The sequence below is a fragment of the Diabrotica undecimpunctata genome, chromosome 1 (assembly GCF_040954645.1).
Source record: "Diabrotica undecimpunctata isolate CICGRU chromosome 1, icDiaUnde3, whole genome shotgun sequence".
NCBI classification, from domain to species: domain Eukaryota; kingdom Metazoa; phylum Arthropoda; class Insecta; order Coleoptera; family Chrysomelidae; genus Diabrotica; species Diabrotica undecimpunctata.
Window position 1 is genome coordinate 13,403,504 of NC_092803.1, and position 21,049 is coordinate 13,424,552.

Sequence of the window (21,049 nt, forward strand, 5' to 3'; positions counted from 1 at the left end):
ATTTGTTATCTTAACTTGTACAATTTTAAATAATTCAGTAGTCCAATTGGGCGTGTATGCCTTTTCGAAGAAATGTTTTGCCTTTGATACACGTACAATGTCGCCAACTTTAAACTTTCGTGGACCGGCAATCTTTAAATGAGTATAACTTTTGTTTAAAATGGCTTTTTCGTTGGATTTGTTAACCTTAGACGGTTTGTATCCTGTTTTACTGTGTTTTGTGTTGTTGTATTCCTCGGTGATTATGGGTAGAGCATCTAACCATTTGTACGATCCATGTAAACTGAAATACTTGTACAACTTTGCTTTCAACGTTCTAATAACTCTTTCGCAAATAGCAGCTTTTTTGATCGTGTAGGTGCTGTAATGATTAATTTCATGTTTTTTCATTAAATTTTGAAATTTTCTGTTGTAAAATTCGGTTCCCTGATCAGATTGTAAGTTTTTTGGGACTCGTCGAGTATGAGCGAGAATATCCGAAAATGCCCGAGTAATTTCCTCACCAGTCTTCGTTTTTAGAGGACGTGTCCACACAAATTTTGAAAAACAATCAATTACCACTAGTATTAGTTTGTAATTTTTATTTTGATGTGCATAAGGACGCATTTCAGCCAAATCCATTTGCCACAAGTCATCGATTCCTTTGATTATTGTTCGACGACGAGGATAGTTTTTTCGTGCTGGTTTATGCAATTCGTTCACCACCTCTTTCTTTTCTTTAGACATTATTTTTTCATCACACCTTCCACTACCTTAAGACGTTTGTCTATATCCCATGAATGAACGCTATCTACTATGCTTTTTAATGATTGTTCCACTTGTTTTATCCTCTGTTCCAGCTTTATATCGTACATCGTATGCTTTGCAACTGTTTCTGCAGCAGATTTTAGATTGTTCTCCATATCCTTTTTCAGTGTATTCAAATCATCTTGGATTATTTTTTTCAACATATTTATACTGTTCTTCGCATCATTTTTTAGTGTATTCTGGCCATCTTTGATTATTTTTTGTAACTTTTGCTCAAGAGCATCCTCTATATCCTTTTTCGTATTCAAATCATCTTGGATTATTTTTTTTTTCAACATATTTATACTGTTGTCCGTATCATTTTTTAGTGTATTCAGACCATCTTTGATTATTTTTTGTACCTTTTGCTCGAGAGCAGATTTTAGATTGTTCTCCATATCCTTCTTTAGTGTATTCAAATCATCTTGGATTAGTTTGTTCAACATATTTATATTGTTCTCAGTATCCTTTTTTAGAGTATTCAAATCATTTTTCATTATTTCCTGCCACTTTTGTTCGAGAAGGGGAAGTGCGGTGTTATGTATATCATCCAGTTCTTTTCCTAAATCACGTATATCATCTGCAAATAATTTTGTAGCAGTGTCTAGAGTTTCCTCCATTTCCCTTTTAAATGTATTCAGGTCATCTTTGATTCTGGTCTCACACTCGAGAAGTGGAAGTGTGGTTTTACGTATCTCATTGATTTGTTCATCAACGTATTTTTTCGTTGCAGCATCGTCATTGTCTGATGGATCCTTGACATTGCAAATTTTCACATTTTCGGCATTAATATTTCCGTCAGACGTATGTGGAAATGTAACTCGTGCCACCTTTTGGGCATTACTACTACTGTTACGAGAGTGATGACCGAATTTGTCGACACTCATAGTGGAAATGATACTGACATTCCCAGTTACTCTATTATATTAGCTTCTTTTAGTTCATTGATGATTGCTACGATTTCGTTGTCGAGAGATGTGTTGCCTGCGTCTTTCGAAGCCACCAATAGTTTAAGACGTTCAACTAACTCATTTGGATCATCCCAATAAATATACTCCATGGGGGCAGTGTTGTATGTTAAACGAGAGTCATCCAATCCCGTTCCTTTGGCCGTAGATGAAGATGATCGTGTTGTTGTTGTTTTCGTTCTGTGTTCGAGTTCTTTTTTGGATCGAGTTGCATGCTTTTTCATTGCTGCATCAGATGGTTTGAATAGAGGTTTAATAATAGAATGGTATTTTTCTCCACTAGAACCTTTAAGACGTCCTAAGGTATCCAGATGAATCTCTGTGTTTTTCAACAGTGTTTTATACTTTTGTAAATCCTCATCATTATACTGTTCAGGGTTGGCATAAAATAAAAGTTGATATAGACCTGGCGTACCACCTAACCTACGTTCTTCTAAATCACGTTCTCGAATTATTATTATGTCTCCATTGCGTTTGTCAAAGTTTATTCGACGTTTTCCCATTATCCAGCCACTAATAGAATCGTAAAATGGTCCATAGTTTTTATCAATTTTATCGTCTTTTATTAAATATTCTTTTATGTACTTGTGACTTATTGAAGGATATTGATCGATATATTCGTCTGTGGCATCCATCGGAATCTCGATTGGTTCTTGAATAATGTTTTCATTAGGTACCGCTAGATCGGGCGCATCAAGAAATACATCATCATCATCACCATTCTCCTCCTCCTCCTCTTCCTTTTTCATTTCTTCTTCTTTTTTAACTTGTTCAAACTTGTTAGTGATAGTATGATGTAACGTTTTTGATGATTGTGCAATATCTTTGAGAGGTTTCGAGAGTGGTTTAAACAGTTTATTTAGGGACTCATCTTGTTCTGTTCGACCTAATTTTAATGCCAAATATTTTTTGCGAATTGATCTAGCCAATTCGGCGACTTTCTTCTTGCGAAGCGCAATGGCAACCGTATCATCTGACATTGTGTTGACAACTAAACAATTATCTTACAATTTTATATATTTATCAAATCCTTTGCGATATCGGCCATTATTGAGAGCAAAATCTTTTATAATTACCAGAGTACCATACCTATCACACCAACATTCAGAACAAATTTTTTTAAATTCATCAAATGACATGTCGGGTGATACATGCTCATCAAATACATGCTTTAAATTTATCTCATCTTGCTTGAATAGTACAATCATGTTACAGTTGTCTCTAATTAACTGCTTCGGTATTTTTGAATATGTTTGGCATAAATAAGCGGCATCGATATCTTTATGTCTGCACATGGAATAATACTCGCGAATCTTTTGCTGACCATCGCATGCAACATCGTCAAATAAAAACACAGAGTGAGGTTTAGCTTCGCTGGGACTAATAATTTCTTCGTTGTCTTTAAATGGGTAATATCCTACTCCTTTAACTTGCGCTATTACATCTTGCAGTAGTTGGTATTTGGGTTGAAAGAGGGATTTAGAATAAACATAGACATTTTTAAACTTGACGCCATTCGGATTGAATAGAAGAGATAGCATAACATTCGTTTTGCCGCACCCACTTGGACCGCAAATAATCGCTCTGAATGAATTCGGTAGCAATTTACCATGTTTACTGTTGGTTGTTTTTTGGACAATGTCCAAATTATCAATTGGTAGCGTCTGCTCTTGCTGAACGACCTTCATCATGTGGCAAGTGTAGTACATAAGTACGGTAATATATATTATAGATGTCACCACTTGCATAGCATCAGTCCAATGTTGGTTGTTGAAGGAGGAGGTCTCGTGAACTCTCTAATTAATAAACTTCCAGTTGAACTACATATTCCTGGTTATCAGTATTGTGGACCCGGAACAAAACTAAAAAAACGTCTTGCACGTGGAGATCCAGGAATTAATCCATTAGACGCAGCTTGCAAACGACACGATATCGCTTATTCGCAGCATTCATCTCTCGAAGAACGCCACAAGGCCGATAAAGAATTGGAAGATAGAGCTTGGGAGCGCTTCAAGTCGAAAGACGCTAGCATTGGTGAAAAAAGTGCTGCTTTAATTGTAACTGGCGGAATGAAAACGAAAAGAAAGTTGGGGATGGGATGCTCTCGTCGTCGTGGAAGACGGGGACGTTACTCTTTCAATCGAGATGTTGTCTCAAAAATTGCAAAGTCCATGAAAAGAGGAGCATCGTTAACAGATACTGCTTTGACGGCTGTACGAATAGCAAAATCCATAATCAAAAGACTTGGCGGTCGTAAAGAAGTTGATGTTCCACGAGTGCTACCACTAAAATCCGGAGGTTTTCTACCCCTCATACCTCTATTTGCGGGCCTTTCCGCTTTGGGGGCTTTAGCGGGGGGTGCAGCTGGGGTGGCGAAGACAGTAGTCGACGCTAAGAATGCTCAAAAGAAATTGGAGGAGGATATTCGCCATAACAGGGCAATGGAACACATCGGTTCGGGTCTGTACCTACGTAAGAAACCGAGCGGTGGATTCGGCTTATATTTGAAAAAAAACTTCCAATAAAGCTACCCAATCGTCCGCTATATGATGTGGAGATTGCACATTATGCGAAGATCCTTAAAATACCACATTTTCGAGGTGTTTTCATGAATGACGCTCTGCCTAGAGACGGTCCTCGACAACGAGAATGTGCAATAGTAAACTTGGATGTGTCCACACATAACGGAACACATTGGGTAGCATACAGAAAGATAAACAACAACGTAGAGTATTTCGATTCATTTGGTAATTTGAAGCCGACCAAAGAACTTGTTAAGTATCTGGGTGGTGCACGTGCCAACATTTCCTATAATAACCATCAGTATCAAACATACAATCAAATTATTTGTGGACATTTATGCTTAAAGTTTTTATATAATGGAGCCTACTAAAAGTACAGACCTGCTTATGGACCATATGTTTTACAAAAAATGTTTTACAGAATTCAGTGAAGAAGAACTAAAATACATACCGCTAGATTATATTACACGAACTGTACGACCTTACGAATTGTTACAAATATGGCATAAATTGCCTAAAGAATATCGAGGAGAATTTAACCTACAGATACTACTTCCCTGCTTCGTACATTATAACAGACCGGATTGGAGGACTCACTGGGATGGCCCACCTAATTCTCAAGCTTCATGTTATTTTTGTAAACTTGCTTTGGAACAAATAAAATCATTAAAGTAAATATTGTTGTTTTTTTTTTCTAATATAATAACCTATTAATACATTGACGTGAGTCAGTCATTATGTCGCAGTTGTTGAGAGTAGACAGCACCAATTACATATTCTCATTTCAACCTCCCACACCGATCGTGTTGGATCCGAACAAAGATTATGAGATAGCTCTTCGATTTTTCCATTCCTACAACAGTATACCAAACATTGAAAATACCAAGTTTTATTACTACAATGACAAAAACAAATTGCAACAATTTGATATCCCCGATGGATGTTATGAAATTGCCGATATTGAAGAATACATACAACAGAAATTGGGTGCTGATAATGTGCCTAAACCCGAAACGATATTTAGTCTAAAACCTAACCATAACACGTTGCAGTGTCAAATTTTCAGCAAATATAAGATTTCGTTTAAGCAACCTGACAGTCTTGGTACAGTATTGGGATTTTCTCCTGCACTACTAAATCCAGGACAGACGCATTCTTCAGATCGACCTGTTAGGATTATTAAAGTATCTAGCATACGCTTTGAATGCAACATTAGTACCGGAGCCTTCGATGGTAACAGACCTGCTCACACGATCTACGAATTTGTCATACAATCAAATCCTGGGTACGCAATTGACGAAACTCCACACAATTTGTTGTATTTACCTGTTGTACCGCAACGAGAAATTACCAATATCACAGTGTTGGCTGTCGATCAAGAAGGACGACCTGTAAACTTTAGAGGAGAACAGAGCACATTGGTGCTGGAACTTAGATCAAGAGGGAAATGGGATTATTAATAAGGCAATCTACTGCCCATAGTACACCATTAGTTGAGCAACCGTCTAAGCGGCAACATCTTACGTCCTCATCTAAGCGGCCACATCTTACGTTTGCAAACAAATTATTTTTGCAATCACTTGGTTTTAAACTGACAAGATGACAACTATGTATGGAAAACGATCACGTTCAAACAGCATAATGCCTCCAATATTTGATATTTATCGTAAGCCGATGTTTGACGAATCGATTCGAAAAGCCGAATACCGAACATATGCACCATTCATCAAATCATTCAATTGCAATGACATTGTGGAATTTAGCATCAATCAAGTCGACTCGTTCTTTGCAATGAGCGAAACCTTGTTATGCATTAAAGGATCGCTCGCAATTAACGGAACTGGTGACGTTAAACTAGCAAATAATGTTGGTGCTTTTCTTTTCGATTCGTGTACGTACAGCGAAAGCGCAAGGGAGATGGAAACAGTGCGGGATCCTGGTATCGTAAGCGCTGTACGTGCTATGACATGTTATACTCAAGAAGATTCCGGTCATATGGCAATGGCAGGCTGGAATTACCCTAGGGATCCAATTCTACACGCTGCTGATCATTCATTCAACATACAGATGCCTCTTAAGCATGTGTTCAACATTTTCAATGATTATCCTTTGATTACGTGTGGCCGTCAAACAATAAGACTAGTTCGAGCTCGAAACGACAACGATTGCATAATTGTCAAAGAAAAAACTCAAGGTCAAGTTACTACTGTTAAGATTAACATTACCAATATTGAGCTCAGAGTCAAGCACATATTTCCCAATGATGATATTAAATTGGAACTTATGAAATCCATTCAACAAGATCAACCTATAGTTATTCCGTTTAGAAAGTGGGAATTGCATGAATTACCAGCACTTACCAAAGGCGCTAGACGTGAAGTTTGGGCTGTAAAAACTAGCAATGCAGTGGAAAGACCCCGTTATGTCATTGTTTTCTTTCAAACCAACAAACGTGACAAGAATTCAGCTGATCCCACCTTATTTGACAATGTCGATATTCAAAGTATCAGATTATCTTTAAATGGTGAATATTGGCCAAACGAGCGAATGCAGTTGGATTTTAGCAAAACTGACTACAATGAGGCCTATTTCAACTATACCGAATTTTATCCTAGCTACATACATTCCCAACAAAAGCGACCTCTACTCGATTTCTCAGCTTTCAAGAATCACGCATTGTTTGTCATCGATTGTTCGAAACAAGAAGAAAGCATGAAAGCATCCACTGTTGACGTAAAACTCGATATTGAAGCGAATAATGGTTTTCCCGAAAATACCAAGGCTTATTGCATTATAATTCATGATTGTGTAATGGAGTACTTCCCTCTCACCGAAATTGTAAAAAGTCTAAATTAGATGCATAAATTGCCAGTAGTGAACGAGCAGTCATCATGAGAGTAGCATTCGTAGACATTCAGGGATTCGATGTGGACGGATGGTTTGTTCCCAAAGAACTTACCATTGAAATAGGTTTTAAACGAAGTCATTACATCTTTTTGCCTCAGAAACCATTTAATGCGCTAAGTAATGGGGATAAGAAGACTGCCTCATACGTGGAGAAAAAACTGCTTGGAATTCGATACTCTGATGGGCAAGTAGAATTGTCCAAAATCAATGAAATACTAGAAACCAAGTTGTTGTATGCAGCAGATTACATCTACGTTCGAGGAGAACAAAAAGCAGAATATTTGGATAAGAAACGTCACGTTTTTGGAGTTTTTCCCATTATTATTGATGTTTGCAAGTTTGATGGTACGCCTCGTGCTACTGGAAACGTTGGCCCTACTGCAAACCCATGTCATGCCGCTGGATTATTTTCATGTACCGAAAGAAATGTGGATCGTCTACGTCACTGGTTTGCCAATAACATAATACCATTGTAATTTTTGTATATGTATAAATAAATATATTAGAAATTAAACGCTTTTTTTATTTAAAACATCTTTATTGATTGAGTTTTATATTACATGAAGATTCAAATTTTCTTCTTACAATTTCAAAAATAATTTTTAAAATTAAGATAAATACAGATGCTAATATTACACAGGACATTGTAAAGACATTATCTATTTCACTTTTCATATACTCGCTGGTTGTGTTGTTGTTGTTGCTGCTGACACCCGTGGTGTTGTTGTTGTTGCTGACAAACATGGTATTGGTTGAATACGTCTTAATGGATATGTAGCTGGTGGCAGTTTTCTACAGGCCCAGATGTCTTGCTGCTGCTGCTGCTGTAGATTCAACTCTTCGGGTTTCCACGTTTTGTTGTCAAAATGCAGGTTATCTAATTGTCTTGTAATATGTTTAAAATCCTCATATGATTTAATGTCGATCTTTAACCGATCAAGTTTTCTTTGAAATTCTATTACTCTATGTATGTACTCGATGGGATTCATACTACTACTAACTATGTCCTATGTAGAATGTCACATTTTATGTCTAGCAACATCTTGACTAACACATAACTGCCACGTTCTGCGTCGAATGTCACGTCCTGCGTTGAATGTCACATAACTGTCACGTTCTACGTCGAATGTCACGTCCTTCGTCGAATGTCACGTCCTGCGTCGAATGTCACGTGACATTTCACGTTCTGCGTCGAATGTCACGTCTTGCGTCGAATGTCACGTTCTGCGTTGAATGTCACATAGCTGTCACGTTCTACGTCGAATGTAGCGTGACATTTCACGTTCTGCGTCGAATGCCACGTCCTGCGTCGAATGTCACGTTCTACGTCGAATGTCACGTTCTGCGTTGAATGTCACATAGATGTCACGTTCTACGTCGAATGTCACGTGACATTTCACGTTCTGCGTCGAATGTCACGTGACATTTCACGTTCTGCGTCGAATGTCACGTCCTGCGTTGAATGTCACATAACTGTCACGTTCTACGTCGAATGTCACGTCCTGCGTCGAATGTCACGTGGCATTTCACGTTCTACGTCGAATGTCGCGTTCTACGTCGGATGTCACGTTCTATTAGGCACTGTATGGACAAGAAGAAGAAGAATGTTCATACTGATCGTTGACATGGCTTCTGTGTGTCACCTACGCTTTCATTTGACACCTCATACGTCAAAATCATGCCAATAGCAACAAAGATACATTCTAGCGCCCATTTGGCAATGCTGCCATCTTTGTTTTTTGTGTCCCCGTCTCCTCCCCGTTCCAACGAGCCCTCGTACGTCACGATTGGACCAATAGAACCAAAGATATGACGTAATGACCTTTTGGCATGCTCCGATGCGCACGGCACATACTGCGTTCAACCCCATTTTTCATCCCCTTTCCAACGAGCCCTCGTACGTCATCCTACGTTAAGCCGTTCGGCATTTGCAACCGGGGGTTGCGATTTTAGGGGATGCGATTTAGGGGATGGCCCCAGACACAGGTAGTCTATCTACTCAGCATCGCCAGATTACTGCAATAGAAATAAAAAGCAGCAGTGCTGGGTCGAAAATTCTAAGCGGCAATTTTGAGACCATGACAGCAGTACAGCAAAATGAATATGGTAAGAAATAAACATGTTTTTATTATAAATACATAGTTCATCATCAATCAGCCAATCCCGTCCACTGCTGGACATAGGCCTCCCTCAGTTCTTTCCAGTGTTCTCTACACTGGGCCGCGCTTGTAGCCAGTTTCCCGCTACTCTTTTTATGTCGTCGGTCCATCTAGTCGGTGGTCGTCCTCGGCTTCTTTTATAATTTCTGGGCCTCCATTCCATAATTCGTCTTGTCCATCGTCAAATACATAGTAGAATATTAAATATTTTGTTTCATACGTATACAGTTTAGTTTTAAAAGTTTGCTAATTGGAATTTTGATTATTTACCGAATATCAAACTACAATATTGTGAAAGGAATACGGTCATTTTTTATTTAGGGCGAGGTAAACAATTTACAAATTGGAGATAAGTACACATATTTATAAGTCATAGACTTTAACTTTAAAAAGTCATAGAAAGCCGTTCTTTTGATGAAATAATTCTACGCGTAGTTGTGTCTTTTTTACTCAATCGAATTTCCAAAATTTTATGAAGTTCTTCAAACGACTTCACAGACATTCGAAAATATTTAAAAAACTTCGATGGATCTTGCAATAAATCTTGATACAGCAAACTATACGTTCCCTTGGTTTCTCTTAATTCTACAATAGGATGAACCCACAAATTACGTCGTCTTTTCAGTTTCTTTTTATTTAATATGTACCACAGCATAACACACTCTTCTACATCCATAATCCAAAAATATAACCGCACTGCACTGCTACTATTTTCATCCTGACGAGCATGCCCGTGAATCCGATACAGCCGCCATCGAAAATTCTGTATCTCGCATACAGTATCTCGCATACAGTATCCTCGTCTGAAAACCCTCTAATTGTTGAGGAATGGTATGTGTATGATTGGTGTCATATTTTTTTGATAGTTGTAAGGTTAACTGATCTATTCTATCCGAAATACTTGTTTTGTTACTAGGACTTTTTGCTACATAATTTTTTGTTTATTCAGGATTCAAACCGGTTGATGTTGGCTATTTACCTTTCTGGCTAATAGAAACTCTCTGGTAAATATACTTCCTCCTGTCTAAATACTGTATATATCATAAACTTTAGGCCAAAGAGGCCTAAAAGCTAAAGCAAAGTTTAATAAATAAACCAATAAAAGTTAAAAATTTAATTGTGTTTTGTTTTTATTTCTAAATAATTTATGTAACTGTAATCATATATTCTGAAAGTTATTTATAAACCTTAGTTTTGTTGTGTTGTTTGTTTATATTATTATAATTATTCATTGTACTGCAATATCTCTTTTTATCATATCTTTAATATATTCAGTCTCACCTCAGTAGATACGACACTGGCGTCGAGGCGATTTCTGCAATTAAAAAGATTGAAAGTATTGACCGAATATTTTAGATTCACTAATACATTCGACAGTGATCAGTTGAATATAACGGTATTACTAGGCATTGAAGAAGCGAATATTTGCAGAAAAAGATCAGTGAATGCTAACGAAAGTTCGGTTGCTTGATAATATTTAGTGACAGTTTCGAAAAAGTGGAACGTTATGTGTTTTATTATGTGGTAAGTTTATTTCTTTAATGGTATTTTGATCATTTTAGCGATTCCAATAAGCTTCCACAATAAAGCTATTCCATAATAAACCAACTGATTATAATAAAATTTACATTTTAACTAATGTTTGATGTTTCGACTGTTTCCACTCCTGAAATCGTTTTTAAATAAAGATTATTTTAAGAAATTCTGCTAAAATATAAATAACAAGTTGTTGTCAGAAGATTATGTTTTTCAAAATTGATGCTCGACTTTCTTCGCCCTGGGCCCTGATTCTAATTGAGATTTCGACTCAAAACATGTCGAAATTAATATGGCGACGTCGAAATGCTACTTTGCGAACCTTGTGGATTTCAGCTGAACTAACCAAACGACGTCACTAATTTTCGACTTATCGAAATTAATTTCAACTTCAAGAAAGTGGTTGAAATTTCATTTCGAGTCGAAATTAATCTGACATGACTGACTGGACTGGGAGAAGTGAACTTAGGTTCAGTTTAGGTAGGCGGTGTTTTGATTTTTGCAAGGAAAACTGAGGCAAAAAGTATTAATATGGCTGTGTTTTAAGGACATTTGCTAGTTTTTGGAGGAATTTGAGAGGATAGATATCCGACGCCCATAACGGAGGATAAGAAGAATGTTACGGGATACTCAAAATTCTTTTTCACTAAGTGATGCTCAATTTAGGCAGCAATTCCGGCTTAATAAACAAGCTGCAAATTATTTAATATGGGTATTAGAACCATATTTGGAAGAAGGTGTTTATGCCTCTAGGATACCCAAAATGTTTAGGGTTAGTATTACTAAGCTGTAAATTTAAAAATATATTAGAATATAACCACTAAGTCAAATCTTAGTGGTTATAACTTAAGGATCTCCCACATCGCCTTTTTTTTCTTGCCATCTTTTCTTTCAATTCAAAATATAATTGAGAATGGCCACTATTTATGATTTAACAACTCAAACAAGAAAAAAAAGACGTTCACGTAACGTAAACAAAACAAACATTCAACAAGCGTAGTGCAGCCAATAAACAACAGGGCTAACCCAAATTTTCAGCAGTGTCAAAATGATAAAGTAAATATCCCCAGTTTTAACTACAATCGAAATGAATGAGAATCGCTAGCGATTGCGACTGTCATGGCGTAGTCGCTTTTAAATTTCGACATCGAAATGAAATAGAATCAGGACCCTGATCTTGTTGGCAATAGCATGCTTTACCCTCGGAATATCAAATTCTAATTGTCTTGTGTGTTTTCTTGTGTATTATATATTTGTGTATTGTGTGGTGCATATGCATTATATACAAATTGTAGATGACTTGTCTCCGACTTCCTAATAATTCGACATTGTTGGTATATTCTTGTTACTGACTTCTTTTAGGCAGGAGAAGACACTCGTGGCTCCAAAATCTGAGGAAGTGGTTCGGGCTCACATCGGTCGAACTATTCAGAAGCGCCGCAAATAAGATCAGAATTGCCATGTTAATAGCCAACGTTCGCAACGGACAGGGCACTTGAAGAAGAAGACTTCTTTTAGTATTTACAACCAAAGCCTTCTACATTCTGCTGATGGGTTTGCTACATATGTTTCTTTATTAAGTAGGATAAGAGCTTTTCCTAATTTTTTGTCTTTTTTATGCCTGTTGTCTTTTATGATTATTGAAGCATTTTTTCATTATACTTTGTGCTCGTTGTTCCAGGTATGTTTGCATATCTGAGATTTGTCTTTATTCTTGATTTATGTTTCATTTTAAGGCTATATACTGGAACCAGAAAGCAGTAGTAAAGGTCAACGATATAGAAGCAAATAATATACAGATTGCGAGAGGGGTCAGGCAGGGATGCGTCTTGTCTCCGACGCTTTTCAACGTGTACTCACAGGTCATATTCAGAAAAGCCATATGGAAAAGAAAAGAGGGAATAAGCATTGGTGGAGAAATCGTAAACACCATGAGATTTGCAGATGACACGGTAATTATGGCTGAGAGTATAGAAGAACTACAAACTTTACTAGATGCAATAAATAGGGAATGTATTCAAATGGGACTTGACATCAACACAGATAAGACCAAATTTATGATAGTATCAAGGAGTCCAATAAATAATGAACAACAAACGCTTGCTGGACAGCAGATAGAGAGAGTGACAAAATATAAGTATCTGGGATCAACATAGAATTAGATCCAGACTAAGAGATCAGGGTACGAATAGAAATGGCAAGGACAGCGTTCTTAAAATTCAAGCAATTGTTCTGTGACAAAAATCTGAATACTGCGCTGAGATTTGTTGAATGTTACGTCTGGTCACAACTATTGTTCGGGGTAGAAACATGGACGTTAAAAGCGCAAATAGTTAAGAAGCTCGAAGCCTCTGAACTTTGGATATACCGGAGAATGTTGAGAATTCCATGGACTGCCAGGGTCACCACTGAGGAAGTGCTGAGGAGAATGGGTCGAGACAAAAAATTTTAGAGAAAAATAAAAGTACGCAAGACTGCATACCTTGGACACATACTGACGAATTATAAATATAATCTTCTGCAGGTCATCATGCAGGGTAGAGTCGATGGCAAAAGGGAATAGGTAGAAAGAGGAAGTCATGGCTGCGAAATATTCGAGACTGGACAAACATAACGGTAGACGAATTATTCCACGTTGCAAGACAGAGAAACTTTTAGAAATGTGGTTGCCAACCTCCGTTAATGGGGACGGCATAGGAAGAAGAAGAAGATATGTTTCATTGCTCATTTTTCCTGATACTTAGCGGTCTTGCTGGTTCTTACACATAGAAATTTGTTGGATTCAGAGAGTATTTTGTATATGCAGTTGTTTGATATTTCTTGGGTTTTGTTGGGTTTGGTTTTGGAAAGGATAGACCTCAGTGTGTTGGTTGTTTTGAATGTTGTTGTGATATTGCATTTCTTTCCTATCCTTTTTAATTTCTCTGATAAGCCCTTTATATATGGTATGACCATAATCTACTAATTCCTTAAACTAATCTATTAATAATAATAATAATAAACTCATCCTTTACAATTCTTCTTTTCAAGTCACCATTAAAGACATCAGTTTTCCCAACTTTATGAAAGCATTTTTATATCTAGCCAATTTTTAAATCAGGTAATAAACAAGACATAACAAGTTATCGAAGCCTGTGTCAAAAATGCTCTATACCAAAACTTTCTGATAAACTAATGCACGTTCAATTGAAATTTTATTGTAAAGAGCGCCTAATACACAACCAACAAATTTAGTGCTTTTTGAACAAAAAATATTAAACACCTTATAGAATAACAGTCAGATGGATACTAATTATACTGACTTCTCCAAGGCATTTGACAGAGTAGATCATAACATCCTATTAGAAAAATTTAATGTCTTTGGCTTCGGTCGTCAATGCTTACAATGGTTTATCAGCTTTTTAAGAGACCGCACATAACAAGTGGGAATAGGTTCTTTTAATTCAAATATAATTCATGTAACATCGGGAGTACCCCAAGGAGCTCACTGTTCACCCTTGTTATTTAATATGTTTGTGAAATATATATCAGAACGTTTTAGAAAATACGATTTCCTGATGTTTGCAGAAGATTTGAAATTATTTACATCCGTAGATCCAAATGATGATATAACTTTTATTCAAGAAGATTTAGACCGGTTGAGTATTTGGTGTAAGAATAATATTGTGCATTTAAATGTTGCTAAATAATGCTATATCAGTTTTTATAGAGGTTTTAAAAAATATGATACTTCTTATACAATTAATGATACTGAATTGTCTTGTATCAAAATAATAAAAGACTTATGAGTCACATTTGATGAACAGTTATGTTTTGTACAAGATATAACAGGTAGATGAGGTAACAGTTAATTTATTAAAATCTTTAGGCTTGATTATTCGTAACTGTTTTAGATTATCTGTTTGAGCTCTAAGAACGGTTTATTATAATTAGGTGGTATCTAAAGTGGAATATGCATCTATTGTATGGTCTCCATAATATCAAGTTGATTCTATTATATTGGAGAGATTGCAGAACACATTTTTAAGATATTGTTCGTAAAGGTTGAATTTCTGGTAAAGTAGTCATGATTAGGTCTTGCTGGAAAAACATGTAGGTGTTTACGAATTAAGCAAATAGTTTCTAAAATATAAAAAGGGGGAAGAGTTATAATACCGTGATTTTTGAAGTAGCTTCTGCAATGTGTTATTCTACTGAGGCCAAAAAGATACAATATTGCTCTTTTTTTTGTAATTTAAAAATAACAGATTGGGCAGCTGTAGGAGAACCCAAAAAGGAAGACCATATCGGAGATAAGACTCGAGCAAAGAAAAAAATATTATTTTGGAAGATGCAAAATAGATTTCCTTCGATACGGATCTTATTGCATAGTAGGCTTAGTTAACAAATCGATATGAACGGAGTATTTAAGGTGGCTATTTATAAAAATACCAAGAAACTTTACAGAATCAACGATACTGATGTGGCTGTTATTAAGAAGCAAGGGTTAAAGTGCTCCTTTATAGGATAATGCTACTGTCTTATCCACGTTAAAAGAGGGTAAATTAGAGTCGGACTAGGTTTTTATTCTAAGTAGATTAGTAGTTATATTTGCATTAGTTCCCCAGGTGATACTAGTATCATCAGAAAAAAAAATTCATCAATTTTTAAGTTAGTGATGTCATTTATAAAGATAAGAAAAAGTAAGGGACTTACTTGAGCCTTGTGCCACTTCACATACATATTTTGTAAGTAGAGTCAGTATCATTTGCTCTAACTAGTTTTTTCCTATTCCTTAAGTAAGATTGAAACCAATTCAACCTCGAACTCCGTAGAAATTTGTTTTTTTTTATATCAAAATGTCGTGATTTACACCATTAAAAGCTTTGGCATAGTCACAACAATAGTGGCAGTGTATCAAGAGGTATAACAAAACAGATATTACCATTTTTAATGATCAAGAATTCAGAATTGGTCATTATATGCAAGTGATTACTTTACAGGAGTGGTCGCTTACAGAGGTTTTGTTGTAGTTTAAAAAATTCTCCGAACTCACTGTAGGAAACATAAACATAGAAATTTATTGTGGTCTAGAAAACTCAAAAATTTGTCATATACCTGCCCGGGTTAAAGTCTCGATAAAAATTTATTTCTCTGAACTACATCTTGTATTTAATTTTGTCACTAACCCCTCTGAAACTACTGCTGCTAGAATGCTACTTTTTTAGCAAAGAGTTTAAACCATACAATAAGGGTAAAAATAAGTGTAAATAAACAAAATGATTGTATTCTTTCATATACGCTAAATCAACATAAGTAATGTAAATTTTAAGAAAAGAGATAGCCTGGTTTTACTACAAAACAATCAAATGTTATTATGAAATTACAATATCATGTTTTTCAACTATCTATAACACTAACAGCGGCCCGTGGCAATACTACACAATTTGGTAAAGCTTCATAGTCATACTCATTTCTGGAATTCTTCTAAAAATACGATAACTCAATTGTTTACTATGACTTGCTATCAGTTGTTATGAAAGTTTCTACACATTACTATTAAAGGGGTTATCAAAGCTTATTAATTACCCAAAAAGTTTTCCACAAATTTCGCGGTGTTTTAAATTTTAAGTAATTTTGATAATTCGTATTATTAGAGGTCTAAAAATTGTCTTTGATCTGTATCTCTGAATGAGACAGAAAGAGGTCACAGGACGCTTCATTTGAAAGGTCTCCTAATCGCTTTTGCAACGATGTGTCACACGAATATTTATTTCTACAGGATTGACCAAAATTATGTACTTGGTTAAGTAAATTGGAATTACAATAAATACTCATTCTCTGAACTAAATTACCTAGCTAAAGACCGCCACTGCGAATAAAAAAAATGCTGTTGCTGGTTCCAAAAAAAAAAAATAGATTGATTGATAGCAATGCTACCTTTTAATCTGAAATTAATTATTGCAATATATGCCATGTACTGAAAATATTTCTGAAAATTATACACTCTAGAGTACACAGAAAACTGGAAATGGACATCAATAATACCCAGTTTGGATTCCGAAATGGACTTGGAACAAGAGAGGCGTTGTTTGCACTGAACGTTATGTTTCAAAGATGTCTTGACATAAATCAAGATGTATTCATGTGTTTCATAGATTACAACAAGGCCTTTGATAAAGTGAGGCATGATCACCTAATCAGACTCCTGACAGAAAAGAATTTAGATAAACGAGACATCCGACTAATAGCAACTATGTACTACAATCAGAAAGCAGTAGTGAGAGTAGAGAATAATACCACTGAAGAAATTGAATACAAGCGAGGTGTGAGACAAGGGTGAATACTGTCACCAACCCTGTTTAATCTCTATTCCGAAGACGTAATGAATAGAACACTCTCTGAGCAATCCGTAGGTATTAACATAAATGGTGTTAGATTAAACAATCTGAGATTTGCCGACGACACCGTTCTGATCGCAGAAAAACTTGAAGAGCTACAGACATTGGTGAATAAGATAGCAGACTGCAGCGAAGAATATGGACTATCTTTGAACATAAAGAAAACTAAATTTATGGTAATATCGAAATCAACACAAAATGTCCAAAATTTATATTTACACAATGAAATTATCGATCGAGTTAGCAAATACAAATATTTAGGCACTTTTATAAATGAAGACAACGATAGCTCAGCAGAAATCAAAATAAGAATAGAAAAAGCCAGATCCATATTCACTAAAATGAAGAGAGTGTTCTGCGGAAGAGATTTGAGCCTTGAAATGAAACTTCGCCTGATGAGATGTTACTTACTTTCTGTGCTGTTCTACGGAATGGAGCCATGGACGTTGAAAAAGATTGATACCAAAAAATTAGAGGCATTTGAACTGTGGATGTATCGCAGAATCCTGAGAATATCATGGACCGAGAGAGTCACAAATGTCGAGGTCTTGAGAAGAATGAATAAAGAAAAGGAAGTCATATTTACGATCAAAAAACGAAAACTGCAATACTTGGGACACATTACAAGAGGCGAAAGATATGAACTGCTTCGAATAATTATGCAAGGGAAAATAGCAGGAAAAAGGTCCATAGGAAGAAGACGAAACTCCTGGCTAAAGAATCTACGGGAATGGTATAGCTGTAGCAGCAACGAATTGTTTCGGTCAGCAGTTTCGAAAATACGTATAGCCCTGATGATCGCCAACCTTCGTAACGAAGATGGCACTTGAAGAAGAAGAAGTATCAGTCAAGTATTTAAAGTAATTTTCACCAAAAATTGTTTTTTGCCAACAATAATAACAGCATTAACAAGAATGAAACTTACAGAAACAGAACGAATCGACATTCATAATTTTAAAAAAATCCCCATAATAATTCAAGGTAAGTCGCACTAGATAAGTGACAGAGTGCTAAAAAAGGAGAAATGACATCCGTACAAAGTACATCTGTCAAAGGAGCTGTTAGAAGATGACTTCAATAGAAGCATTGAATTCTTCGAAATCAGTAGTGAACGATGTAACAGATACGAGTTTCATAGAAAAAGTACTTTTTTCGGATGATGTGACTCTTATGCTTAACGGTCAAGTAAAACCGACAGACATATCGATACTGAGCATTTGAAAATCTAAATTGGATGGAAGAATATAGAACACGATACACTCAGAAGGTAAATGTTTGGACCGGCATTATAAATAATCAGATTATAGGGCCATATTTCTTTAAGGAAATCTTAACTGCTTCACATTATCTAAAGTTTCCTTAGAATTATCTCATGCCAGAACTGAATCAGCTATTCCCAAACACATTGTGATTCCAGCAGGATGGAGCTCTCTCACTCGCCGGCGGTAAGGTACGAAATTACTTAAATAACGTTTTTCCCAGGTAAGTGAATAAGGTAGAAAGGGATCTATTTATACTATCAAGGTCTCCAGATTTAACTAAATTAGACTTTTTTAAGGGTATGTTTGAAGAGCAAAGTGTTTTACAGTCAACCAAATAATGAAGAAGACTTGAAGCAGGGGCAATACGAAAATTGCAGAAATAACTCCTGAAGTTATCGAAAGCGTTAGGAAGTAATTTACTGAACGTCTTTCTTACTACAAGTTCGTTATTGCATTAAAGTTCGTCAATTTTAACATTACTTATAATTTGATTATATTATATTAAACATTTTTTGTAAGTTAATTGTATTAATAAATCAATAGTTTTAGTTAACCCTGTAAAATTAGTCCTTTTAAATGAGGTATTACGTGACCTCGGTTTGTTTTTAAAAAATCGTCGATAACGTCATTATGTTAACACTGATGACGTTATGTCCAACATACTATAATATACAATATACAGCTGATTCCTAAACAACTGATACGACTCTTAGTAAGATTTGATCATATGCAGTGTATTTCATTGGTCTGACATTATATTATGTTTACTATGACAGACAAAAAAAAAAACAAACAACAAACAATTGATTACATGTGTTACTTCATAAATTGTAATTATATAATTGTAAGGTCTAAATTTTGATATTATTTTGAATTCCTGCATTTTATCAAGAGTATATAAATGATAGTGATTAGGTAAAATAATGTTGTTGTTATTACTTTTATTATTATTAAGAAATAAAACAAACGACTTTACTCAACAATATATTAAAGCAAGAATTGTAACCAAATTTAAAGATATCTGGGCACTATCAGAGGCAGCAAAACATTTTAACATAAGCTGAAACACACTTTTTCTATTAACAAAAAATGAAGGGAACAAGAAACTCTTGAAAGAAAGCAAGGGTCTGGAAGACCAAAACTATACTAAATTTAGGTATGTAAAACTAAAATTAATATTTTGTAATATCTCCATCAGCATTGGTAATAGCTTATAGTCTTTGATCCATCTTCGTGAAGGGAACTGTAAAAATGTCTTCTTCAGAGAGCTCTTCCCAAACCTGTTGTATACCGTGCCACAAGAACGGCATTTTCATCTTCAGCATTTTGAGGTATAAAATTAAACCAATACAACCGATTTATAATAACCCCTTTCCACATTCACACATTCTCCATTGGGTTTAAATCTGGATTGTAGCTGGGTCATGGTAAGATTTCGATGTTGTTATTCTGGAGCCACTGGTTTATTATATTTGCAATACGAACAGGACAATTATTTTGTTGCAGGATAAAATTATTTCCTGGATACAACTGTTCTACGCTGGGAAACATGATGTTTTTTAGAATATTCAGATAAGTCTGCCCAATAAACCTGCCATAACACCCCATACCATATCCATTCCTCTGGATGAAATTTATCTCCATACATTGGCGCTAAAATGACCAACTACTCGATATCTTCAATACACTACAATTTGCACAAAAAAATAAAATCAGTGACAAACAAGAGGAAATTCAATAAGTCACCCAACAGCATAAAAGATGGCGATGGAAATCTTATCTCGGAGCCATCAACGATCTTAGAAACATGGAAATCATACATAGAAAAATTATTTGCATCTGACAGGACTGATGATCACCTATATGGAGAAGGAGAAACAGGACCTTCAATCCTTAAATCGGAGATAGAAGATGCCATTGCAGCACTAAAAAACAATAAGTCAGCAGGTCCGGACAATGTGCCCTGCGAAATATTAAAGATCCTATGTAAATCAGACAAACAGTTCCTTGATAATCTAGTTGAACTTTTTAACAACATATATAATAGCGGTAAAATCCCGGAGAACTGGCTGCAGTCAACATTTATTACAAACTCGAAGAAACCAAATGCCCAGATCTGTGATGACTACCGGCTTATAAGCTTGATCAATCATGTCACTAAAGCGTTCACTAAGATCATTCATAGAAGAATATATGATAAATGTGAGTCAAATATTGATAGATCGCAGTTTTGGCTTTCGGAAAGCACTTGAAACTAGAGAAGCAATTTTCGCTTTCCAGGTGCTTATACAGCAGTGTAGAGACGTTGATAAGGACGTGTATTTGTGCTTTGTGGATTTTAGAAAAGCATTTGACAATGTCAATCATGAACAATTGATAGATATTCTGCGAAAGACAGGTATTGACGACAAGGACATTCGAATTGTGGTAAACCTATACTGGGGTCAAACAGCAAGAGCAAAAATTGGCAACGAACTCACTGAAAGTGTGCAGATCAAAAGAGGTGTCCGTCAGGGGTGTATATTATCC

The 21,049-nt window shown here is 35.8% G+C and overlaps 2 protein-coding genes across 3 annotated transcripts in view; one reads left to right on the top strand and one right to left on the bottom strand.

Annotated features, from left to right (window-relative positions):
* rk (G-protein coupled receptor rickets) overlaps nt 1-21,049 on the bottom strand; it is an 896,029-nt gene that overhangs the window by 198,992 nt on the left and 675,988 nt on the right. The gene's annotated exons all lie outside the window — the stretch shown is intronic.
* The window catches only part of LOC140444908 (facilitated trehalose transporter Tret1-like), a 55,833-nt gene continuing 45,520 nt past the window's right edge, over nt 10,737-21,049 (top strand). The window contains exon 1 of the mRNA XM_072536616.1: nt 10,737-10,866. The gene's annotated coding sequence lies outside the window, so the exon portion shown is untranslated. The remainder of the gene's footprint in view (nt 10,867-21,049) is intronic.